This window comes from Macrobrachium rosenbergii, chromosome 39, assembly GCF_040412425.1.
Source record: "Macrobrachium rosenbergii isolate ZJJX-2024 chromosome 39, ASM4041242v1, whole genome shotgun sequence".
Taxonomy (NCBI): Eukaryota; Metazoa; Arthropoda; class Malacostraca; order Decapoda; family Palaemonidae; genus Macrobrachium; species Macrobrachium rosenbergii.
In genome coordinates, this window is record NC_089779.1 from 8,813,245 (window position 1) to 8,840,576 (window position 27,332).

The 27,332-nt window shown below is 39.7% G+C and overlaps 1 protein-coding gene and 3 non-coding genes across 5 annotated transcripts in view; 3 read left to right on the forward strand and 1 right to left on the reverse strand.

The window, feature by feature from the left end:
• The window catches only part of LOC136825713 (antifreeze protein Maxi-like), a 349,030-nt gene that overhangs the window by 249,423 nt on the left and 72,275 nt on the right, over positions 1-27,332 (forward strand). The window lies entirely within an intron of this gene.
• On the forward strand, positions 1,593-1,664 carry TRNAH-GUG (transfer RNA histidin (anticodon GUG)). Its single transcript has one exon. It is a non-coding gene; the product is annotated as a tRNA-His (tRNA).
• Positions 2,322-2,394, reverse strand: TRNAT-UGU (transfer RNA threonine (anticodon UGU)). The gene has a single exon. It is a non-coding gene; the product is annotated as a tRNA-Thr (tRNA).
• TRNAH-GUG (transfer RNA histidin (anticodon GUG)) lies at positions 5,940-6,011 on the forward strand. The gene has a single exon. It is a non-coding gene; the product is annotated as a tRNA-His (tRNA).

Genomic DNA, 27,332 nt, shown 5'->3' on the forward strand with positions numbered 1-27,332 from the left:
TGACTTGATATATATATATATATATATATATATATATATATATATATATATATATATATATATATAATATATATACATACACATATATATATACACACATACACACATACATATTCATATTTATATTTATATGTGTATCCTTCTTACGCTCATCCAATGAGGACAGGTTAGCCTCCAAATTCAGCCTCCTCCATAATGTCATTCCCATTAGTTCGGTTTATGGAAACCCCAATGGTAAAGGTCACGAATTCAGAAGATTTCCCATTACCTACTGTTACTTCTTTCAAATGAACACCATATCCTTAGGAAGCTTGAATTTCAAGTCAGTGGCATTTGTGGTCTTGTTCCATATGAATAGGGTTCATCTTCTGAATAATAATAATAATAACTCGTCTAGATTCCGCGTGGCTCAACATATAACATGCCTATGGAAATGAAAATTACATAATTCGATCGACTTGACTTCCTTGCAAGTACTTTAGATGGGACACTGAAAGTCATCAGCTTCGCAAATGCCTCCACTCCATGGGGAACATTATTCTGAGACTAGGTAACTGATTGGAAATGCGAATGATTCGATGAGTATGCTTAATTTTTTTGTGGAGGTTTCAACTTTGAAAATAGGAAGCGGCATAAAAGGACCAGACAACTTTACCATTAAAAAGAAAGCAAGCAGTAAAACATCTTAAAATTTTCCTGAGCTCTTAAATCTCTACCTAAGTCCAGCCATGCTTTGCCCGGAAAGGGGTTAAATCTTTGGGCCTCAGTGCTACCTTTGAGGGATCGCTTAATAGTTTACAGTCTCTGTTTACTTCGTGAATGTAATTTATATAAGAGTAAAACTACGGCAACTACTGACCTACAACGCCAATGGAAACAACATATTTTGCGAAAATAAATTTCCAAGTCAGTCCTGCGCAAGGTCACTCAGCACTCATACCTGTCGTTGCTCTTATCAATCGAAGATGGGTCGGATTTAAGTCGTTCGTTGCAAGCTAAGGAGAAATCAGTCAAATACACAGTGCTGTTGTTCATTATTGCTACTTAATTAAGACTACTTTGTGGTTTATTATAACAACTTTGCGGTTTGGTAAACGTCCTTTTTGTCAATCATATTACATGTTTAGCGACTTGGCTTCACAGGTAGCGTTACCAACAGCTTCTCGCTTGCTAAAGAAAAGGGAAATTACCGGCTATCGATGAGTTACGAGATATTTCCTTAGCTTGCCTTGGTGTATACCGAAAGTCATGAACCCAACTGTACAAGGCACGTGCTTGGGCAACGCTAACTGTCATCGGGTGTATTCGGTAAACGTAGTCAATATACAACCACACCGTTTTCGTAATATTTATGGTTGCATTAATAACCTGAACACAAGCAAAGTTAATTATTCGGGATTTCTCATATTCTTAAACGCATATAACACTCCCCCCAGTGTACCGGTGCTCCTAGTTCTCACGTAAGAGCGGAATTTAAAAGCAATTATTGTCACAAGTCGCACAATCACCAGTGCCTCCGGGGAGCGAGAGAGCCACCGGGAATCAAGATAGTTCACACGTGTCAGTTGCGCCACGTCTAGAGTCCGTCAGTAGCCGTGATCGTATAGTGGTTAGTACATTGCGTTGTGGCCGCAATAACCCAGGTTCGAATCCTGGTCACGGCATGGCTGTACATGTTTTAATGATAAAGTTTCATGTTGAATGAGATGCAAATAAGAAAGTTTTGTAGTCATGAAATCTGTCATTCAATGGAAGAAAAGATATTTAGCGTGAAAAAGGTGATGATACGGGTTTTTGATGAAAATAGCACGTTGGCTAACACTCCCACACACACACAGACAGAAAGACAGACAAACACAGCACATACACACGCACACACATACATACACCATAGGGCGCAAAGGAGCTCTGTGAATTTCCGTCCCTCATGTCTTTCCTGAGCTTTGTCTTCCACAAATCTCCACTCATCTCAAATCTCCCTTCTTACAGTTCTCATCCAAGTGGGTCTTGGTCTAACAACTCTACTGGAGCCCACAGGAGCCAGGCTGACACATAATGTACTATTCTCTCAGGGGTTATACAGGGGTCACATCAGAGCCAGACATCTCCATCTACTGTCATGATTCCCTATTATATATATATATATATATATATATATATATATATATATATATAATGGGAATGTTTCTGAAGTGTATCTCAACTATAGCTTATTAGAAGTTACTGCGCATGCGTTTGACAAAGTTAACCCCCTTCACGGATTGTATCCCTCAATCAGTGTGTACATAATTTTATCTTTCCAAGGGTCAAAATGCTTTCTCTGCCGTGACCAGGATTCGAACCTGGGTTATTGCGGCCACAAACGCAATGTACTAACCACTATACGATCACGGCTGGTTGACTGCACTGTACCTTGTTTATAAACGAAAAATGACTCAGACAGTAGACTCCTAGTAAAGAAATATTAGCTCAAGAACAACGCAGTATTGTAGTAGCCTTGTACACAGTTATTCTAATCTGCGTTTCGGTCTTCAAAAATAAATAAATGTTTTTATTTACATCTATATTGGTAGCTCACATTTCTGAAAACTTCTTGTCATGACTGGTTAGTCACAGAAGACGAGCGAGATAGTTCGTTCTGCATCGTTTCTTCATGTTTATGACATCTGTCTCGAATATCTGGGTTAATTATGTCGGTCCTCCGTAGGGAAGTAGTGCCGCCATTGCACATTACGCGGTGCACTGTAGTCATTACTTAAGGTTCTTTGCAGCGTCCATTCGGCCCCTAACTGCAACCCCATTCATTCATTTTTCTGCACCTCCTTTCATATTCTCTCTCATCTTACTTTCCACCCTCTCCTGTTACACCTTTGTTATCTTCTTTTCTTTCCATTTCCCTTTCAACGCTGAATGACCTCATAGGTCCCAGCCCTAGGCCTTTGGCCTAAGTTTTACTTTCCAATCCAATTGTTATATTTAAATGTCAGAAATAAGGCACGCTGCGAAGAATTAATCTGATTGATAAATATATAAAATTAAGAAGTGTTATTGGAACATTGTATAGCATGCTAAAAATTGTTTGATCATTAGGAATGGTAATAGCTGAATTAGTTTCAAGTAATGTAAGATATACATATATATATATATATATATATATATATATATATATATATATATATATATATATATACACATATATATATATATATATATATATATAATATATTTATATATATATATATATATATATATATATATATATATATATATATATATTACCTAAATTTCCGACAAATGTTTTTGTTTAAAAATTTTCATTCGTTTCATATGTACTCATTTCAGCCAGTCACAAACTCCGAGTTTGCTGCGCATCATCACAGATAAGCAAACAGCCGGTGATAGTATAAAACATGATAAGGGTTCCTATGGAGATATTAAGAGTACTAAGTTTTCCTCACAGCCCATGACAAGCAAGATGCCCCAAATCTGATAAAGGAATATTGATATGGATGATAAGGAATCAGCTGACAATACGATTGATTGGTTCGTTGATTTTTTCAGTACACTGTCGCCAGAAAAGTTTTTATCGTCGTCGGGAAATAACTGTTTGTTAGAAAAAGGCCTGAATAAATTAAAATCCAGATAAAAATGGCTATAAACGATTAGTCACGCCATAGATAATTCATAGAACCCTTCACTCCTTACATTAATAACTTTTGGTATAAAAAAAAATCTTTAAACTTATAAGAGTTTAATTTTCAGAAAAACGCCCACTTCCTCGACAAATCCAAATATATCCCTCAAACTATAAACTACCTAATCTACAAGCACACTGGAGAAAAGGTAATCACCCGCCTCAACGCGTTATGCAGAGGAAAATTACTGTCTTCATGGATCGATCCAGCGGGCTTACATGTCAAGAGGGCTCGGACGCTGATCAAATACCCTTTGTGAGAGCCCTTGAGGCGTGGGCTTTGTACCCTTCATGGTGCTCAGGAGGAACATTTTGGTTCCACATTCGCTGAGGACAGGTATTTAGTACCGCCTGCCAATCTTTGCATCTTTCCAAATCCTTGGAAAGTTTTTCCTTGGGTCCTGTGGTGGCGGCACGACAAGAGTGTAACTACCAAGCTCCTGTTGGACTGGAAAGCATCTTGTCAAAGTTTTAACAGGGGAAAATGGTTGGATGCATAGTAACAGTCACTTTCCTCCCCCTAGCCCCACAAATACCGCATTCAAGCCAGACTGGTCAGATGCAGGTGAGTTGCTCAACAGAGTTTCCTATCTACATGAGTAGTCGGCAGTTGCGACTTCCTCTGCTCTGCCTTGACAAGCAGAGCATAATATTTTACTGCAAATGGTCTTGTGCTACCATGTGATTGGTCTTCGTTGTTGAGTGGATCATCGACCTGAGTCCTTCTGAAGGTTTCACCTACTGTGGCCTTGCCGCACTCCGGGACAAGGACCTGCTAGTCCAACCTCCTGAAGTAGGATCAGAGGAGGGCGGGTGATAAGGGTGATACAAGAGCTAGTTTCCCTTCGCTCACCTGCGTGACCGATAAATGGACAGTCAAAGTAACGCATAAACAACCATCAATCCCAGGCAAGACCTCCCTGCTAAGGAGAAGTCTCCATAGGAAGACGAGGGTTTCTCTCCATGTAGGACCAGATAGCAATTGCTGCCGATAACTTTATGACAACCGTGAGCCTAAGTGGTTACCTACAACTCCATCAACGAAAATTTGAAACCTTGTTTGTAAGCAGCTTCAAGCAGCCCCGCCGGCGCCAGTATTGCCATACAAAGGCTCGGATTTGTATATCAAGGAAGACTACAAGTTCTCTCCAGAATTTGCTATGCGGACACATTCTCTAATATGTACACATTTTACAATGAGAACAGTTCATATGTATGCTATCACACATGTATCTTAATAAGAATATAACAAATTTCCTTGTACCATCAACATTCAGGGAAGCACCCGAATGTATATATAGATATATTAAAGAATCACGCGCTATTAAACTACATCACAAATAAACAAAACCACACTACGCTAAAAAACTACAGACACTTACGAACTGATGTCTAAAAAGTAAATGCATAACTGATGCACACACCATCTATCAAAAGCAGACGATTATATCGTACGTTCTAATGGTCTAGACTGAAATATGTTTCGTCATATCAATAAATATATTTCTAATTCCTGTCTCCTCTCTGGATCGTTATCCTCCTCACTTATATCAGGATATTTGATAAGGAATATTTGATGATTCGTGTCACATATATTTCTGTTATTGTCCTATTAATATTTCGAAGCTAATTAGTGGCAGGGTTTAATGGGGATGTAACGCTGCGCTCCCTTAGATAAAAAAAAAATAGCTCTATGTGGTATGGTATAGCCTATGCACTTACTACTTGGGCACTCCCAACAACCACCCCCCCTTCTCTCTCTCTCTCTCTCTCTCTCTCTCTCTCTCTCTCTCTGTCGAAATCCCCCAGTTCCCGCTTTGTCTAGGAAAGCCTAAAACTTATATGTAGGGACACACAGCATTTACTGTATATTGCTCGTATTGGTACAAAAAAGTTTATCTGTACTTAAAAGCGTCCAAAACACGAATAGTATAAGTAAGTAGAATGTACACAAGGTTGAACAAATCGTTCGCAACAACGCATCTAGTGGTATCTGCAAACGGATAAACAAAGAATGCACATGCTACTTCTACCGGAATTTAAACACAAACTGACTACCACACATCCATAAATACGAGCAACAATAAACAAACTAAAAAAAGAGGAGGAGAAAAAGTCTCTCCAATAATCTCGAATGCAGCGAACCTGTTGCAGCTCTGGGGAAGCCGTTGAAAGTAGGTCATAGTTGGAGATAGTTGGAGACTACTGACTTGCATTATTTGCAACGAACTTCTATCTCCTTGTGGCCGTGATCGTATAGTGGTTAGTACATTGCGTTGTGGCCGCAATAACCCAGGTTCGAATCCTGGTCACGGCAGAGAAGGGATGTACTTTTGTAATCAAAGACACGGTATATAAGAGAATTAACAGCGATAGTGTTGAGGTACGGTGGTTAACTAAATTTACTTATTGCATTGTGGTCGGTCAAGCTGAATAAACTTTGGAAACTCAGTGTTTCACTGTTTATCTGAATCTTCAGTTATATGATATATTCTATATCTATTGTGATCGCACGAAATACCACCTCTTGATTTGTAGTACTTTTGGCATAGATTATTAGAAGATAGCAAAATTAAATAAAGTACTTTCATATTTTAAGATTTTGAGGTACTCGTGAATTCATATCTAGATCTTTGTCGAAAACAATCGTTATATATAAGATAAAAGTAGAACAATTTGGCAGAAATAATCACTTTTACTGAAAGCTATTACTGGCTGACTTTCTCTACCAAAGATTCCCATTCTCTCTGATTTGCCTTAACTAACTACTCTCGTTTTCTTCCGCGTACACATCCCGTTTTCTTTCCTTAGCAGTCAATTTGACAGTGCAAATAGTTTCCGTGTTATAGATTAATCTCATGTTACCATGCAAAGTAAAGCATCGACCAGTCCGCAAAAGTAAACAGTTAATTTGGAAACTTAACAAAATATTAATATAAAAGGTATATATATATATATATATATATATATATATATATATATATATATATATATATATGCGTGTGTGTGTGTGTGTTTACCTGCTGTATAGTTAAAAACTGTTTACTGCCGATGCGTGTTACTGAAAATTATGTAAGTTACTATGCGATGATGAATGGTAAATATTTATAATATATGCTGCATGTAAACCGCCGGTTAAATTATCTACTAAAATCCATATTGTATGATTTAAAAACGTTTACAAGAAAAGTCAATTGTAAATGATTCTGCGAGAGAGAGAGAGAGAATTCGCCCATACAATATGAATGTATAACTTCAGGGGAAACAGTCGTCCAGCCCGAGGTACAATCGCTAGATGTCCTTTGAAGTTAATTTACCCCCTTACTAGTAAGACTCATAACAGAAACAAAATAGTTTTCCTGTTAGCTTTTTTAAAAGCAGGTAATTTCACCCGTGCTACAAAAATAAAACAAACCAATGTGAATTCAAACCGTTCACTTATGCTTAGACCGGAGTCTGTGTTAGCGTGTTAGTGGGCGAAAAGGCATCTGGCTAGGCATATAAAAATAGAACCGCCTGGGGCCCAGTAAACGGGACAACTCCCTCCTCTCTCTCTCTCTCTCTCTCTCTCTCTCTCTCTCTCTCTCTCTCTCTCTCTCTCAAATGCCTGATGTTTCAAATGACATTCAACTGCACACGCAAGTTGCAGTTATTATGGAGAGAGATATATAGAATCCTGTAGCAAGATTAATAAAACTGATTATAAACTATGTTGCAGCAATAATGATTTATGAAAAATGCGGTTTTTTTCCCACCATTTACCACTGTTTGCATAAGAAAGTTCACTTTTTTCTTGATGTAGTTCACATTTCAGAACATTCTTACTCAGTATAAAAATGAGTGCATGTTACAGTAAGGTGCGTTCTTAAAAATCATGCCGACTCTAGTTAGGGTTATGATCACTGTTTGATCCAGACTGATTGGCTTGAAACTATGAAAGCTCTGTAGATTAGGAAGACTTTCATCTTAATGTTCCATATCTTATACTTACCCAACAGAAGCATCAGAGGGAAGATCCCCTGAGAAAATAGGACCAGGGATGACATGAGTGGTGACACACCGAGGCGGGAGTTATTGGTGATTCAACCAAATTTACTTGGTTTTGGATATTTTGACGACTCCAGAAGTTAAAATTTCACGATTCCAGATTTATTGACGATTCCAGAGGTTTAGGTGACGAATTCAGACCTGCTGAGGATTCCAGAAGCGTATGTGAAGGTTTCGGAAGATTTTTTAAGGATTCCAGAGGTTTATGTGACGGTTTCAAAAGATTTGTTGATTCCAGAGGCTTATATGACGGTCCAAGGTGATTTAAAGAGGATTCCAGAGGCTTATGTGGCGTTTCCAGATTTGCTGAGGATTCCAGAAGCTTATATGACGGTTTCAGAAGATTTGCTGAGGATTCCAGAAGCTTAGACGACGATTTCAGATGATTTGTTGAGGATTCCAGAGGTTTATGTTAGTGTTTCAGAAGATTTACTAACCATTTCAGACGAGGGCAATTTCAGGCTTGTTGACGATTCTTAAATGCTAATAAAAGAGTCAAGAAGATTTGCCGATGGATCCAGAGACTACTCAGTACTTCCAGCAAAACGCGACAGGAAGGGAGCTCCAACCTGTGAGCTTGCCTCCCGGAGTTCTTTCTGGTTCCTAAAGCGCCGACGAGCTTGCTTCAGATCCTCAGCCGTTGTCAACCACGCAGGCGCTTAACCTGTCAGTGCGCGCTATGGTTAAATTCCCAGTCGATAATTGGCAATTTCGTTGATTGTCTTGGACACATATACTGTATATGGCGGTCTTCAGGCCGATAGATACACGTTTGCGTTTTAAATGAGTGAATGAAGTTTTTTTTACCTAACTTAGCATAATGACTAGCTTTTTCCTTTTACTTTATGATTATTATATTCAATCACTCATCAGTATATACTGTTTTGCATGAGCGATAGAAGTTTATTTTTGTTATGATATTGTATTCAGTCACTCATGAATATATACTGTGTTTTTATATGCATATGCAGCACAATTGAGTACCTGCATATTTGTGTATATGAAATTTTTATGAGTACATATGTATACATTAGTACATATGTATGTATGTATGTATGTATGTATGTATGTATGTATGTATGTATATACATAAATGTCAACGTTGCACCAGCACGATATGACGTAAAGTAAACTACGAGATAATGCAAAGCATTAATCGCATTAAGGGCGCTGTGCATAATTTATGAAATAATTTACGAAACGACAGCCACGTGGCTCTCAAGTACGTGGTGTTCATGAAGGTTTTGTGATTAAGAGTTTTGCATGCGCTGAAAACATCATTATTATTATATATAATGTTGATTTTCATCGTTATCTTATATTTTGGGAAACTTGCGTGCAGAGATCGTACAAAGTCTTGTCAGTGGTTTCAGAAACCAGAGGAACTTTGACGAGTAAATCAGATTTCTAGGGACCGTAACTAGCGTTGTAGGAATGGATCCTTTGTGCGGTAGTCTATTTCTTTCAAGTACACTTTCAGCAAATGGTAGCGTCTTCGCCATCAAGTGCTAACTTTGAGCCACCATGGGATAACTTTATCTCTCTCTCTCCTCTCTCTCTCTCTCTCTCTCTCTCTCTCTCTCTGCTACTTCACTCCAAAATAATTCTGGCGTCGCAACATAAAGTCTTTCAACAGAACTGCTAAGCAACCTCCACTCTGTCAGTAATCTGAATATCAGACTTCATTGCATACCCAAAAGAAGACACCAAATTGAACTAATTACGGTAATTCTTTTTCTAGAACAACCTCGGACAAAGGCAAAATGATGATTTTTTTTTTAAATATGATTAGGCTACCACTTTAAGCTTGCAAATAATTACTTTGATATCCTCAGTTAACATTACACCACAAAACGCCAAATTCATAAATGGAATGAAATGAAATACTGCAAATATATCTATTAATGATATTATATTATGGTCAGGCAAAGCTTAGACCTGAGATATGTGGAGGACCAGTGCAAGAAAATGTAATCGGCGGTCTTCATTAACATATTCGCAAAACATTCAATTCAGAGTATGTCATTCCAACATTAATAAACAGTAATGCTTATTTCCCTGATCTCTGGTCTCGAAGGCATAAAATTCCATTTATCTTTGCGTCCCCTCATAACTTTCTTGAGTACATTGACATTTCGAATGAATATATAAATAATGGTGCAATCTCTCATAACACTACACTTGCCTTTTCCTTATGTAAGTCAATCATGTCAAGACATTTTCTAGGCTCTGGAGTCTATCTTCACCTTTCTAAATGGACGTGCTGCCCCTTTATGACATCATTCTACACGATAAAGCACGCAATGAATATCACAAGTTCGTTACCCGTTCCGACCAAGAAATTAAGTGCACCAGCAGTGTATACTCTATTTTGATCCTTACAGCACTGAGGCATAAAGAGCAAAATTGCCCGCTACTCTGCCTGATATGTCAACCGCCCCCTGATATATTTATGTACACAAAATAACAAACTACTTTACATTTTCAATTATCCTGGTTTGTCCGTCCCGGGTGGGGGCGGGGTAGGTAGGGAGTCAGGAGGGTAGGGAAGACATTACACATCTAACCTCCTCCTGCACACCTGTTTGTCCACCTTGGGTGGAGGCGGGGTAGGTAGGGAGGACATGACACATCCACCCTCCTCCTGCAAACCTGTTTGTCCGTCCCTAGTATGGCTGGGACAGGTAGGGGATCGGGAAGGTAGGGGAGACATGACACATCCACCCTCCTCCTGCAAACCTGTTTGTCCACCCTGGGTGGGAGCAGGGTAAGTACAGGATCCGGAGAGTAGGGTAGATGTGACGGGCAGTGCTGGATTCCAGCGCAGGGTAGCATGCACCATCAAGCTTGTTTTTCAAATATGTTACATTTTCCTGGGTCAGTTTTAAGTATTACTGACGAGACTCCTGAAAATCTGTAGATTTCGCCCATTTTAAAGAAAAAATTTGAAAATCTGCAACACGCTAAAACATCTGTAGATCTGGCAACACTGTCTTTTTCTCTGCTGCAAGCTTTAGAATTCTACCCCCAATTCCGGTTTTCTGGATCCCCCCTTTCTCCTTTCCTTTATTCTTTTATGCTAACGTTAGGTAAGGATTAGACAAAAAGATACAGAGATACAGGTCCCTCCGGATATTCCATTAAAAAATGGATATAGTTGCTAAAAAGTATCTTTTATTTTCGATGTAAATACCCCTCAGCCACACAGACGCGAACACACACACACACACTCACACACACACACATATATATATACATATATATCTATATATATATATATATATATATATACATATATGTGTGTATATATATACATATATTTATATCTACTCGCCTCCCTTCTGTTCAACATTCACCAGTGTTCAGGGTTGAGGCAGCGTCAGTCAAAGAGTATGGTTTCTTTGTGGTAATTTTTTATTAACCTTTTTAATTAATTTTCATGCACACACATATATATAATATTATATATATATATAATATGTATATATACATACATATATATATATATATATATATATATATATATATATATATATATATATATATATATATATATATACATATATATACTAGTTGACCAACCCAGTGCTGTCCAGGAAAACTCTGAATGACAACCGATAAACTCTCTCTCTCTCTCTCTCTCTCTCTCTCTCTCTCTCTCTCTCTCTCTCTCTCTCTCTCTCTCTCCTGTTAAGATAGTTGCTTCAGTTACATTGACCAACATTTTTGAATTTTATGTTTCACCCCTTCTCACCCCCAATTCCTGTCGGGGCTGAACTTGGACTTAAAGAGCATCGGGAGTGTAACTATTCATCTCAGAGACCTCAAAAACTATGAATTAGACACTAATATCTGTCGTTTTCAATTATTTTTACGCGTCAACCCCTTCCCACCCCCACCCCCTTTGGTGCCAGTGACATCTTACCCCCCCCCCATTATTCTTTTTTCTTTTCCAGATAGTAAGTCATATGTATACCGGAATAAGGTATGACAAACCCGTAGAGTTTATTTAGTTACTAAGTCTACGGGCAGAACCCCTTCCCACCCCCACCCCCTTTGATGCCCTTTGGTGCTAGTGATGTCTTACCCGCACAGTACTCTTTCCGAGATAGTAAGTCATATGTATACCAAGTTTGGTTGAAATTACCCAATGCATTTCAGAGTTGTTGGAATATACACACACACACATACATACATCCATTTATATATATACATATATATATATTATATATATATATATATATATATATATATATATATATATATATATATATGCATATATATATATCTGGCTCAGTCCTCAGTCACTGTGTTTTTTTTTTTTTTCTAAACCAGGCTGCAGTTCGAAACTACACTGATGGAGAAGCACTTGTTACTTATATTTCCCTTTGGATGTAATTTATCCCCGAGGTATGGTATGTAAGATATTAAACAAAAATTTTTATCAATAACTGTAAGTATAAAAATGTCACGATGTCTTTAACTAATATATATATATATATATATATATATATATATATATATATATATAAATATATATATATATATATATATATATATATATATATATATATATATATATATATATATATATATATATATATATATATAATTTATATATGTGTGTGTGTATATTTTACATACAGTATGTACGTATATGTGTGTATGTGAGAGAGAGAGGTTTTTTGAAGCCAACACCCAAGAGTGTGCTTGTCTGGGTGTGATATGTTTGTCTGTGTGTACAGTGTGTATGTGTGTTTGTTTGTTTGTGCGTTGAGGATTACGATTCTAGATTAAATATGTAAATAACACAGCAATAAGAATGAAGGTCTGAACGATTAAAAAAAAAAGAGAGACTGGCCTTTCCTATACAGTAGTTAACATTCTCCTGAAAAGGTACAAATAAAAAAAAAAAGCTTGACTCTCGGGAGAAAAACAGGCTCAAGGAAAAGACGACCTACGATAAGGGAGACCTTCCACGTTTCCTTACTCCGTCGTTAAACCTGGCGAAAATGTCGTCCGTCCCTGACCAATTAAAATTCACGGCCCCAGGCGTCTCTCGTATTAGTTATGGTCTGAGGGCTTCCTTGCAACTGCATTTAACCAGTGGCTGCTCTCTCCAGCGTTCTCTTTATCGGTTTCGCTTTTTTTTCCCAGATGGTTTCTGTGTTTACCTACTGAGGACCGTGGAAATTTGAGGAAGCAAGTTGTGTCTGAAAGCCTTACTTTTTTTATTTTTAGTGTTTTTTTTTTCTCTAAATGGGTGTGTGTGTGTGTGTGTCTGTTTGTTTGTTGCGGTCTCGTAAAATGTAGCTCACCTTCCCGTTGTGGGTGAGAGGTTGTATAGTTGCTGATATAATCTCAACATCAGGCTTTTTACATTCTGGTTTAGCAAGATCGTGAAAAAAAGATAGTTTTTTTTTTTTGTCCAGTTTTCCGTACGTTGTTACATTTGTTCAGGAGGATGTTCGACAGAGGGAAAAAAAGCAGATTGGAATTTATTGTGCCATTCGAATGGCTTTTCATTTACTTTTCTTTTTCTTAATATTCAGTGGAATATTATAGCTATTAGTTGTAAATAGATCAAAGGCTCACTTAATCATGAATATAGATATATATCTAATATAAATATATATATATATATATATATATATATATATATATATATATATGTATATATATACTGTATGTGTGTGTGTGAAAACGATGTATACCACCATGAAAAGGTAAGAGAAACGACTGAGGAGGAGGAGAAATACGGATCATAATTAGTCCCAGAAGTTTCGCCCACCATCGGGCCGTAAGGGGAGGCCTGATGGGGGCTTAGCTTTTGGGACAAATGAGAGCTGTATTTTCTTTCTTTCTCTGTCGTTTCTCATAACTTTTCATTGTGGACCACATAGTTATATTTAGCCTCGTTGACCAAGAATAATGTAACCGAAATATAAATATAAATATATATATATATATATATATATATATATATATATATATATATATATATATATATATATATATATATATATATAGTGTATACTGTATATACATATATCAAATATAAATATGTGTGTGTGCGCTTACATACATAGATAGAAATATTTATATACACATTACTCTGATGGAGAGAGATAGACTGCAATAATGATTTCTGGGAGTTAGCAACAGTATGTATGTTTTTTTGTTTGTAGCTAAATATAGGGTGTAATTGTTTGTTTTAACACGCCCATGATCGCCGATTACTTATTGATTCGTTAAGGTCGACTCTTCAATTTGTTACACACGAAAATATGTTCATTCACCTTGAAACATTTCGCAGTAATTACTAGGCAAATTATATAATAACTTTGATACCGTAATTATTGCTGCTTCCTTTGTGCACTAGAATACATATGGGACAGTGCCGTCAGTGCACCTCACAAGGTGCACTGTAAGCATTACTAAAGGGCGTTTGCAGTGTCCCTTCGGCACCGAGTGCTCGGCTTGTCAGCCTAAATTTCATAAAATCAAAACATGTGCACTTCAGAAGCTAGATACAGAGCGATCTTTCGAAATTATTATCTGTGATAATGTCATATCTAAAGACGTTTGTAAGAACGCTGTTGCGTAAGCAACCCACGTTTCTGCCAAACAAATTTGAGTTGACATGAAGGTATTGTGAATGGATTCGTTGGTAGAATGCTGAAGAAAACAACCTTCGGTGGCATACTGGGTACTAGTATTTAGGGGAAATGGAAAAATAAAAAAAAAAGGAAATTGTAAGAGTCGTCTCTCCCAGACTAGGGTCAGTAGTCTGTGCTGTTCAGTGTTCTGATGTTTGCTTTTTTTTTGGCAGGCTATTATCACGTCTGTTTACTCAGTCTATTTTAATCCTGCTGGATAGAAGTGACGATACCCATTTTACTCGACATGTCTTTTAATTCCAGTGGATTATCTTTTTGTAAGCCGAAAGTTACTTTCCATATATATATATATATAAACAACTAAATATGATGAAACAGCATAATAATTCTAAATGTTTTTCATATATATATATATATATATATATATATATATATATATATATATATATATATATATATATATATATATATATATATATATATATATACACACACAGTTACATTATATACCATAAGTCAGAAAAAAATTCTGGTTTCTTTTTCAGGATTCCACGATTGCAAAGGATGAAATATATAATCCTTTTTTTCCTTAATCTCTAGCCTTCATTTTGCTCATGCCAAATATCTGTGCGTGATAAATGGTTCGTAAATTTCTTTTTCAATCCCAGCTTGTCTAAAAAATTAATATATTAGGTTAAATTCGTGTCTGTTATATCATTTGATTTTTTCACACTCGATCCTGTTACGTTCAGAATTTGAAATGTGAGCAGCGTTGTCTTACTCTTCCATAGTTAGATTCCTTTCCAATTATTAGTCTAAAACGTGCTTAGTTATATGAATTTTTTCATCTTAGAAATCGAGAAAGTTTAGAATCTCGAAACAGGTCCATCCTTGTTCTATAACGATATAAACTTAGAACACTAGAAAGTTCAGAAGTTAATTTATGTTTCCACTCACTTATGATATCTATTTCTTCAGCTGAGAATCTGCGGAAGTTCAGAATCTATGTTAAGCGTTGACCTACACCCGCACTCTTTTTATTTATTTATTTATATTTATTTACTTATTTTTTGTTTTCTTGTTTTCAAGTTCAGAATCTAGTAGTTGCAAATTTTGCCCTCAATATGGGGACTAAGAAGCCAACGCCCCTTTGGTCTTGTAACCTATGATTTTTTTTTATCCGTTTTACACATTGTTGTTACAACGTTTATCATTGGCTCCCTCTGCTACTCTGACCTTTTCTGCCAAATGAAGTGACCTTAAGATGTCACTTCCGTAGTGCACTCCGGGTCACAATAGCTCATTCCCCATTTTGATTCAATCTTTATTATTTCTGTTATATTATCATTGTGAAATTTAATCCCCTACTGCGTCCTGTAATGTATTATAAATGTCTGAAGTTAAAATCATCATTATCAGTGCGGCAGCTGTTACTGTCATAATAAGAGGCTTACATTCTCGAAGACCGAGTCAGCTTTGAAGACTAGTGAAAATATTTTAGTAATGAAATTAGCTATATTAATGAAAGTAATAGTTAGTAGGAGTAGGCTAATAGCTCCATGATATATATATATATATATATATATATATATATATATATATTATGATTAGCAAGAATTCGCTAGCAAATTACCTCCCCCCCCCTCCTTTGTTGTTGTTGGTTGTTCATTTACTGCCAGCCGGCCGATCGATAGACCATCTGTCTATCGACTTAAAAACAACGTTTAAAAGATTAAAGGCGCTCCCATTTTTGATAAAGATCTTTCCTTCGAGGCAAAAGTAATCTGGCTTGGGCGTTTCTCCTACAGGCCAAAACCTCCCTGGGCAGCAGGCAATGAGTCAAAGCATCTGTGTTGGGCGCACCCCCTGTCCCATAGGGGGATAAAAGGCAAAGCCCAAGGTCTCAGGACACACGCGGGCTGGAAGATATGGAGTGAACTTGTGAAGACGTCCTCAACACCTGGCCCCATCGATGCCCTTTTGCATCCTAACCACGTGGCCCTTTCCAAAGTATACTTCTCCTCGTGCCCCTCGACCGTATTCCTCGAGCCCACACGCCATTGCTTGGAGTTTCGAGGAGTCCCCATCGCCTTGCCGCTTTACGGAAGCCCTTGCATCTCACCACGTGGAAGAAACTCGTCCTCGGAAATCGCAAGTCATCCACGGACCGCCTTCTACACGCCCTCGGAAAATCTGCTAAGGTAAAGTGCCCTGGAAGAGCCCCATTTCAGTCACGCTTTTGTCTCGTAATATTTTCTTAAAGAGAAAGCCAGAAATCTCCCTTGTCTAATCGTCCGTGCGCCTCTTGCATCGGCAGTATTAATTTTTATTACTCCTTTGGCACCCTCAGTGCAGCTTCGAATTCATTATTCTTTTGTCTATTTTCATTACTGGCGTATAATGTGCATATCTCTCATTTCAGAGGGATCCTATCGTGGAAGCTTTCGACTGTGGCTGGGATTCCCAGTTTCATTCAATCTACTTGAGTTCCTCTTTCCCGTACTAATGTCATTTATGTAAATACACTACTTTAAATGTGCCCACGTGTTTTACGTAATATTTCCTCAGTAACAAGAGCCCTAAGCTCATATGAAATTCTCCTTTGTTTTCCTCTTTTTACGTTTTCCCGTACCCACGAAGTCAGAATCACAAGGCTAAAGTAACTTAAATTGTTGCTACCTGTCTCACAGAGCATATTTCAAACTAAAACCACGGAAAAACGTAAAAATGGCGACCTGGCCATAGATCTCGTTTGCAGTTGCAGTTCCCTAGTGTTGCTTTATTGCATTTGCAACTTGCCAGATCAGCTATTAGCAAAGCTAAGCTGGGTACGAGACAATTACGAACCTTTTGTGTAAAACCAGCACACAGATCCAGAAAATTCCACGTAAGTAATGTGTTAATCTTAGCAAAACCTTTTTACAATCGTGACTGTTCCTAGGAATTAGAAATAGGGACGCATGTATTCACTGAGAGAAAAGAACCGCCGTATTAGATTCGTTAATGCATGCCTTTCAGGATAGGTAGTTAGGAAATAACCAGTGCTAACCATCCTTTGCTTCGAGGAATAGTGCGAAATTCCTCTGTGTTAAAATCCTTGCCATATTCTTGCTTCGAGGAATAGTGCGAAAGAAATTCCTCTGTGATAAATTTTACTTCGCATTTCGAATTAGCGAACTGTTATTTAGGCGCGAATAAAATTCCCACGTGGGACACGACGAAGTCAGCTTGCATTGCTGAAAATTCTCTCAGTGTAGTTAGAATTCGAGTAGGTGTTAGGAAAGCGAAATTTAAACTCTGCTTATAGGGAAAATTACTAGGCCATTGTATTGTTATCCTCTCGGACGACTGGAAAATTCCCCGGAATCCCAGACGGTATATACATATACGGGTTCATTCACACAGAATCTAAAAATAACTCCGGTGTTGGCCAGACGACCTGCACCCCCCCCCCCACCCGCCCATGCCCGCGTGTGTAGCATTTTTTTTTTCTCTTCCCCCATTCATTTCCCAGCATACATTTTTCTTTGGGTTTCCCGTTAGTAATTTCTAAGTCCTAAGGGACGAATCGTAATTCCAAGTCCTAAGTGACTCCTAAAATTCTACGTCGCACGTGGCGAGAATTTCTCCAAATTCCAGTCCTCAGAGACTCCTAAAATTCTACGTCGCACGTGGCGAGAATTTCTCCAAATTCCAGTCCTTAGAGACTCCTAAAATTCTACGTCGCACGTGGCGAGAATTACTCCAAATTCCAGTCCTCAGAGACTCCTAAAATTCTACGTCGCACGTGGCGAGAATTTCTCCAAATTCCAGTCCTTAGAGACTCCTAAAATTCTACGTCGCACGTGGCGAGAATTACTCCAAACTCCAGTCCTCAGAGACTCCTAAAATTCTACGTCGCACGTGGCGAGAATTTCTCCAAACTCCAGTCCTCAGAGACTCCTAAAATTTACGTCGCACGTGGCGAGAATTTCTCCAAATTCCAGTCCTCAGAGACTCATACAAAAATTCTACGTCGCACGTGGCGAGAATTTCTCATTCCTGCGGGAACCCAAAATTAAGTACTTTTGAGACATTATATAGTGTAGTTCACACACATCTAAGCCCTTACGGGACTGATCATTCTAGTTCGTTAGAACAACTTAACTTCACGCTACAGCCGGCCAAGTCCGAGCGTGACAAAATCCAACTACGTCCTCCGAGACGCATATTAGAATTCGTTCGCCAAGAACAACCACGTCTTTCCAAGACACATCCAATTTTAACAAAAAGTCTCCTCAGACTTACTAATCAACTGTCTTATTCGGACAGATCCATTCTCCTGCAGTCTGAACAATTGAGTGTTTCAGATTCCTGCAATTGAGTCTTTTCAGACAACCTGAGTCTTTTCAGACATATCATATACCCATTATTTCAAGATGGCTAATACCAGAGCCCAACAAAACGAGGATTTCAAATTCTACATGTCCGCTGGGAAGGACATGGGACTATCGGGGCAAGATCTGAGAGCATGGGTTCAAGAGCGAGTGGACGATGCCAAGGCTGAGAGAGCAAGAGAACGTGAGGAGAGAGAGAGGGCAAGAATTGCCCAAGAGCAGGAGAAGGATAAAGAACGTGAGGAGAGAGAGAGAGAACGAATCGCTCAAGAGCAGGAGAAGGATAAAGAACGTGCAGAGAGAGAGAGGGAACGAATTGCCCAAGAACAACGAGAGGAGAGAGAACGAATCGCTCAAGAACAACGAGAGGAGAGAGAACGTGAGGAAAGAGAGAGAGACAGAATTGCCCAAGAGCAGGAGAGAGAGAGAGAACGCGCCCATGAGCTCCAGGTGCTAGAACGACAGCACGCCACCCCCCCGCCCCCTGCCGCGGGAATGAGTGCCCTCAGCCAAGCTCACTCGTTCATGCCCAAATGGACGGAGTCCGAGCCTGAAGTATGGCTTGAAAGGGCCGAACGAGTCCTGGAATGCTGCGATCTCTCCCCCGCGGAACTCTCCCTTGTTCTCACTAAATTCCTGGGCGGAAAGGCCCTCGTTGCCTACCACGCCCTTCCCGCGGACGATCGGGGAAACTGGGAAGCCGTACGCCAAGCAGTTACGAAGGCGTACGAGATTACCCCCGAGCGGTGGAGGAGACGTTGGAGAGAGCAGCCCAGAGAAGCAGGCCAGACTTGGTCCGATTGGGCGTACCATTCGGAGCGGGCGTTGACAAAATGGCTCGATTCCGAAGGAGCCACTAACACCGCCGAGGTACTCGAGCGGTTTAAATTCGAGCATTTCCTGCGCTACGCCCCTCCTGCCCTCGCCACTCATATAGTGGAAAAAGCCCCACCAACACTCACCGAGTGTTGCCGAATAGCAGACATGTGGGAAACTCACCACCCTCAAGAAGGATCCATGGGGCGGAAAATAAATCCCCCGCCCCTCCTCGGAGGAACAAATTCCCCTAAGGCTGGAAACTCGGGCAAGCCCCTGACGTGCCACTATTGCAAAAGGACGGGGCACTCCTCCGAACAGTGCCGGAACAAGAAACCGGCTCCTCTCTCTCCCGGAAAACCGACAAATAACTCGCCTGCGCCTCCACAGGGCAGCGCGGAAAGACTTTAGCCAGACCTTTTGCACGGCGTGCAAGGTCTATGGCCATTCTCCCGCATGGGCGAAATGCCCACGCAATAATAAATCAACTACTCCCACCGTCGCCTTGGCCGTCACAGATCCCAAGTCATTAGGCCCTCCCGCCGAAGGGCCTGTATACGTGGCCCCTCCACGAGGTAGCGAGCCCGCGCGCCGAGTCACTGCTTTCGAGGACTCGGGCGCACAAATCTCCCTCATCCGGAGGGACAGAGTTCCCTACGGAGCTATCGTCAATAGACGAAAACTCGTCACGATCGAGGGAATAAATCAATTTAAGATGATACTCCCTACGGTCCAATTGAGAGTCTCACGACCTCACCAATCCAAATGTGCAATCTTGCAGTAGCAAGCCATCTCCCCCGGAGGCTATGACGTCATCCTGGGACAGGACTTCCAGTCCCTGCCGAAATCACGACAATCTAGGGGTCCACATTCCCCGAATCATTCCGCGGGCGCGAGTAATCCTCCCCGCTTCTCCTCAGCCAAGACTGGCGCCCCCTGGGTACCAGAAGGACGTGCAGTCCCCACCAGTGCCACCTGAGTACGATGTACAGTGGCCCCCTCGATCGGTTCCCGATCCGATTCCAGTGCCCGGCCCTGCCTCAGTGCCAGTGCCAGGGCCCCAATCAGATCTCCCTTCAGGAGATGCCAAATTCCTGCCGGTGCCACTTGCATACCCCGAGCAGGGCCAAGCTTCGTCCGTCCTGACCGACGAGCCCAAGAAACCTCTGATAGCGCCTGACTCTGCCCTAGTGCCAGCGCCAGAGCGCTACGCCGATCTCCATTCACGGGATCCAACTCAGGACCCCTCTCTTCCCCGGCCTGGCACCGCTACCAGCGTCGGTCAGAGAGACGGTTCCTCCCGACCACCGCGGAAGCTCACCTGCAGGTGCGGCCTCGCAACCCGTACCTGAGCTGGTCATCGTTACCTGCGAGCCGCTCACGCCACCCCCGACCGCCTCCTCTCTGCCTCAGCCCGTCGCCGACGCAATTGCAAGTCAGGATTCTGCCATATCTCACTTGGCCGATGAACTACAAGAGCCGCGACGGATCATGGTAGAACCCGCACGGAACACTCCTGCGTCAGCTGTCGCATCAGCAGGCCCAGGTGGTACTCCGTGCCGCCCTCCGGTCGCGGGCCTCCGCTTCCCCGGCCGAGGACGACTGTCCCATTAAGAAAGGCTCGAGGCGAAATTACCACGGGCGTGGGAATTTCCAGGTAATTTACAAAGAGCTCTAGAGCTCCCATGGCACCTGTGCCACCATTTCATCTTTCGAAGGTCTTGGCACCCTAATCCAGAAGGGAATGTCAGGCCCTCCTCTATCTTCTTCCGTTCCTCAGGAACTGCTATCTCTTACCATCCTCTACTAATCTTCCCTTAAATTATCCCCACAAGAGGCAATTAAATACGGGATACCATTCCCCACACAATGTATAAATCATTAAGAATAACAGAGTGAGAAGTGGCACGCCCTTGCGCCCATACCTTGGCACCGGGCGTGCGTGTCAGCCCCTCCTGAAGGAGTCGCGCCCTTCGGGTGCACTTTCCTCGCCCTGGGACTGAAGTGATAGTCCGGGCCGTAACTTACAGGCAAAGGACGATAAATTCCCGCCTAACACAATAAAACCCTCACTCTTTTTCCCTTAGCTCTTCTGCCAATATCATTTACTTTCTTTTAGTCATTTAGTTATCTTTATTTTAATGAATCGCGAGTCATAAACTCTTGCCCTTGTGATTTAAATGCCCCTTTTGTAAGCTCTGAGGGACGTGTCCCGCCTTTCATATGCGGTCAAGTTTCATTCGTAATGTCTTGGTAATTTTCCTTTTGTTATTATTATCCCTTTTCCCCCTTCCATTCCTTCCAAGATCGCTGTTTGTCCTACCCCACATCTTTTGTCTGCTCGCCCGTCATAACATTGAGTAGGCAGTAGACGCATAAAATTAGCGTAGTTTAAGGTTAGCGAATTAAAACCTCGCGAATACTCTCGCCCGCACACGACTGTCAAATTCCCGGTGTGTGGGTCGTCCCTCACCTCGCGTTGAACGATAGCTGGGCAAAGCACATTAAAACGAAGATAAGTTATCAATGCGAATATGTATAGTCATTACAGTATCGCGTAAAAGGGGATGTCATTTACAAAAATAAACGCTGTTTTTCATTTACACAGCCTCTTCAAGGCAGATTGTACTAACCGCATGCATTTTATCTAAAATTAAGTAACCGTGTATTTTAATTCTTGAACAATAACCATTTCTTTTCATTTGTTGGCCATAGCCTCATATACGTGGTCCTATAATCTTAATTAATTCACAATTGTTCGAGTCACTTTATAAAGTTACAGTGGGTAACCAAATCTAAAGTAATTATTCTTTTGCAAGTGTTTAAATCACTTTGCGTCCTGTTAACGAAAATTGTCCCAATGTGTTATTAAAAGTAATGTCTCAGCTTCATAAAACCCTTAGGAGTAAAGTTCATTGCAAGGCAGAATGTAGAGTAACGTAAAGCATTTGCCGCTCATTCTGAATATCGATGTACACACCCGAAGGAGGTATGTACATCATCTTGTATGGGGAGGTATTATGATTAGCAAGAATTCGCTAGCAAATTACCTCCCCCTCCTTGTTGTTGTTGGTTGTTCATTTACTGCCAGCCGGCCGATCGATAGACCATCTGTCTATCGACTTAAAAACAACGTTTAAAAGATTAAAGGCGCTCCCATTTTTGATAAAGATCTTTCCTTCGAGGCAAAAGTAATCTGGCCGGGCGTTTCTCCTACAGGCCAAAACCTCCCCTGCGGGCAGCAGGTGCAATGAGTCAAAGCATCTGTGTTGGGCGCACCCCCTGTCCCATAGGAGGGGATAAAGGCAAAAAGCCCAAGGTCTCAGGACACACACGCGGGCTGGAAGATATGGAGTGAACTTGTGAAGACGTCCTCAACACCTGGCCCCATCGATGCCCTTGCATCCTAACCACGTGGCCCTTTCCAAAGTATACTTCTCCTCGTGCCCCTCGACCGTATTCCTCGAGCCCACACGCCATTGCTTGGAGTTTCGAGGAGTCCCCATCGCCTTGCCGCTTTACGGAAGCCCTTGCATCTCACCACGTGGAAGAAACTCGTCCTCGGAAATCGCAAGTCATCCACGGACCGCCTTCTACACGCCCTCGGAAAATCTGCTAAGGTAAAGTGCCCTGGAAGAGCCCCATTTCAGTCACGCTTTTGTCTCGTAATATTTTCTTAAAGAGAAAGCCAGAAATCTCCCTTGTCTAATGTCCGTGCGCCTCTTGCATCGGCAGTATTAATTCTTTATTACCTTTGGCACCCTCAGTGCAGCTTCGAATTCATTATTCTTGTGTCTATTTTCATTACTGGCGTATAATGTGCATATCTCTCATTTCAGAGGGATCCTATCGTGGAAGCTTCTCGACTGTGGCTGGGATTCCCAGTTTCATTCAATCTACTTGAGTTCCTCTTTCCCGTACTAATGTCATTTATGTAAATACACTACTTTAAATGTGCCCACGTGTTTTACGTAATATTTCCTCAGTAACAAGAGCCCTAAGCTCATATGAAATTCTCCTTTGTTTTCCTCTTTTTTTACGTTTTCCCGTACCCACGAAGTCAGAATCACAAGGCTAAAGTAACTTAAATTGTTGCTACCTGTCTCACAGAGCATATTTCAAACTAAAACCACGGAAAAACGTAAATATATATATATATATATATATATATATATATATATACATATATATATATGTATATATAATATTTACATTTATATTCGATTTTTCTTTCGCTATAAACATAAAACAACAGTTACGATCCTATTCCATCTTCAAGTACTAAATTAAGTATGAAACTTCTTTAGCACCTGCCTCTTCTAATGCTCATTAGCAGCTCTTTGTGCCCAAAGTGTTGAGTCCAATCCATCACGATAATTTGGTAAAGTTATCTACTTAACACTTTCAGACTTTCTCTCCCCAGTCTACTTAAGACTTGAATTACAGCCCCTTTTTTACTAGCTATTCTCTTCCGTTGTCTTTAGATGACCAAACCACCTCAAAACATTCCCTTATCTATTTTTTCACCTTTCAACTTTCCTTGTTCCAGTTATACAATGCAGACAGTTCTTCTTCTTAACCTTTTACATCTTATTTCTTTCAAAATCGGCACACTTCACTTTCATTAAGAGGAGTGATTTCAGCTCATTAAGAGGAGTGATTTCAGCACTTCCTTTGTGCATGCTGATGTATTTTGCTTTCCTAGACATTCGCATTTTTCCAAATCCTTTGCTGGGCTTCCGCTTTTTTCCTTGTTCTTTTCCCATCCTACTCCGCTCTGTGAAATTTATTTTCAAAAGCATCTAAGTCACCAGCTTCCACCCTTCCACTATTTATAGATTCATTGTTGAGAAAATGCTGAATGTCGATCGTGGAGATTAATACCTTTTAAGCAAAATAAAAAAAGGAAATGTAACAAAAACAATAAAATACAATTGTTAATAAGACAAAGATATAGTGAAAATGATCGAGTAAGAGAAATGATAACATATAGGCCAAAGGTAACTGTGAGCATGTGGACTGGAACGCCGAAATGCTATTGGAACCTTCAACTACTTTCATCAGCAACGATCGTAGTTGTTACGTTTTGAAACATCCTTTGATCAATTCCTGTCCCCACCCGACCTCCGCATCCAAACCTTTCAACCTTGTATTGGGGCTCTTAAGAGATTAATGTCCAGAACTTAAGAAAAGTCTCGTCAGACACACACGCCATATTTCTGTTAAAAGACCATGACATGTTCTGGATGTTGAAGACACAGACTTGGACAGGGAGGCATTTTCCTTTAAGTTTACGGGATTTACTTATTGGTCAATACGCCTTTCATACAGATGTGACCCGTTTAATAACTATACACCTTTAGCATATGGCGCGTCAATATGAAAAGGTGGCTGTTGGAATTACTTAGTGATATACAGTATATTATACTGCATACTGTATGTATGTATCATATATATATATATATATATATATATATATATATATATATATATATATATATATATATATATATATATAATGGTAGGCTTCATAACAACTATCACAGGGACGCCCAGGAAAAAGCATCAGTACATACAATCACAGATTTATTGCGACCGACGGCGTTTTGCAATGTCACACTGCATCATCAAGGCTGAAATTGACACAATAGAATAACTTAGAAACTTATAAAGAATATATATAAACAAAGGTTAAAATATATCATTAATAAGACACGGACTTGACCAAACTGAGCCAAACAGTAACTGACAAACAAAAAAACTAAGAGGAAAAGGAAAAGTTGAGGTACAGACCAAAATATATACAAACTTGATTAAAAGTTGTGTGGAGGTTGCCTGGGTGTTTAACGAGGGTATGGTAGTTTTTATAAAGATAGACGCGAAAGCAGTCAGTCAGTTCCTTTTCGTCTCGTGTAGATGCAGTGATCCCAAAAAACTTTATGATTAATACAGGTCTTGTATTATTATTATTATTATTATTATTATTATTATTATTATTATTATCCAGAAGGTGAAACCTATTCATTTGGAACAAGCCCACAGGGGCCATTGACTTTAAATTCAAGCTTCCAAAAAGTATGGTTTTCATTAGAAAGAAGTAAGAGGATATAAAGGGAAATATCGAAAGAAGAAATCCCACTTATTAAAAAAGAAAAAATAAATTAAATAGATAAAAATGTATTAAAATGCAAGATGAATTGTAGTAGGGTAGTTATGCATTGCAAATTCGCTTGAACTTCTGAAGTTCCAATCGCACGACTTCCTCTGGGAGACTGTTCCACCGTCCAACGGTGTGGGGAGGAACAAAGGACCTCTGAAACTGAGAAGTTCGACAGCGAGGCTAAACATTTACTGCATATAAAGGTGAGATAGTATCGTGATATTAAAAAAAAAATTATAGGAGATAAAAATAGCTTGACTTATGACAATGAAAGTAAAAGGGGCGTTTATCCATGCTTGAACGTTAATGCCTCGGGCACAAAATTCTTGATATGTAAATCATTAATGTTACTGTTGTTGCAGGACTTGCTATTAGGGTAGACAGCATAATTGCGCTTGTTTTATTTATTATGGAAGGTTTGATCAATATGACTGCCTTTATGTCATGATTGCTCTTGATAATCCTCGATTGATTGTAATAAGCAATGACTGCTAAATTTACGATGTATACGAGCTTATATATTAATGAACAAGAGCATTCAGTAGAGGACATAAATCTTCAAAGCCACTTTTTTTTCTTCGCGCCGTTGGACTGTAGAGTGATCCCCTGAGGATGTTGTGAAATTAGAACCTCGAAAGTTCAAGCGAAGATACAGTGCTACTGCCCAAGAGCAGTTCACCTTGTATTTTACTCATTTATTTATAACTTTGTATATTAATTTATCAGTTTATATTTTTTTCTAATAACTTATCTCTTCTTTCTTTGTTTACTGTTATTTTTTGTATGAACGCCGTATTCTTCGGAAGTTTAGGATTCTAGTTAGTTGCTCCTATAGTCTTGTTCCTTATGCATAGGGGCTTAACTTTTGAATGTAATAATAATAATAATAATAATAATAATAATAATAATAATAATAATAATAATAATAATCGGCTATACAACAGTGAAATCACTCAAAATCCTTACCCAGATGCGGGTGTTAACACGATATCTCAAGAATGGATGCACAAATTTTGATGAAATTCTGGCAGATATATTACTTAATTCTTTGGGTGACCTACTCTAGATGACTGCCTCTGGAGAAATTGGTTCTTGAGTTGAGATATTTTCCATGACAACAAATCTTCATCTTGAACTGATTTCTCTCTTTAGGTTACTGTTCTCGTTGCAGACTGAGATAGACTTATGTCATCACAGACTCTCTTCCCGAAAAAGCCCTTAAATACATCTATAAAGGCTGACATCTTGGGAAGATTCGACACTGAACATATTCTGCTAAGTTTCATTCAGTTCCGTTTAACCGTTTATGGTGTATGCAGCTGAAAATACACTTATTGACAGCTACGTCTATGACTTATTAGGCAGAGTTTATGAGTCAATACGTTACATTTTTATGCTTTTCAATTAGTACTGTTGGATTTTTGTTACGCCATCTTGGAATATTTTTATACATATGTTTTATTCAGTATGCATGGCTGTATTAGAAAAGGGACTTATCATATTAAATTCGCCATCGGTCATTACTGTGCCTGAGAAGCCGGCATGATCGATCATCCGTGAACAGTTGTAAATTTTAAAATGCTTTTCGTAAAAGTTACAGAGATCTATGGCATAAGTCG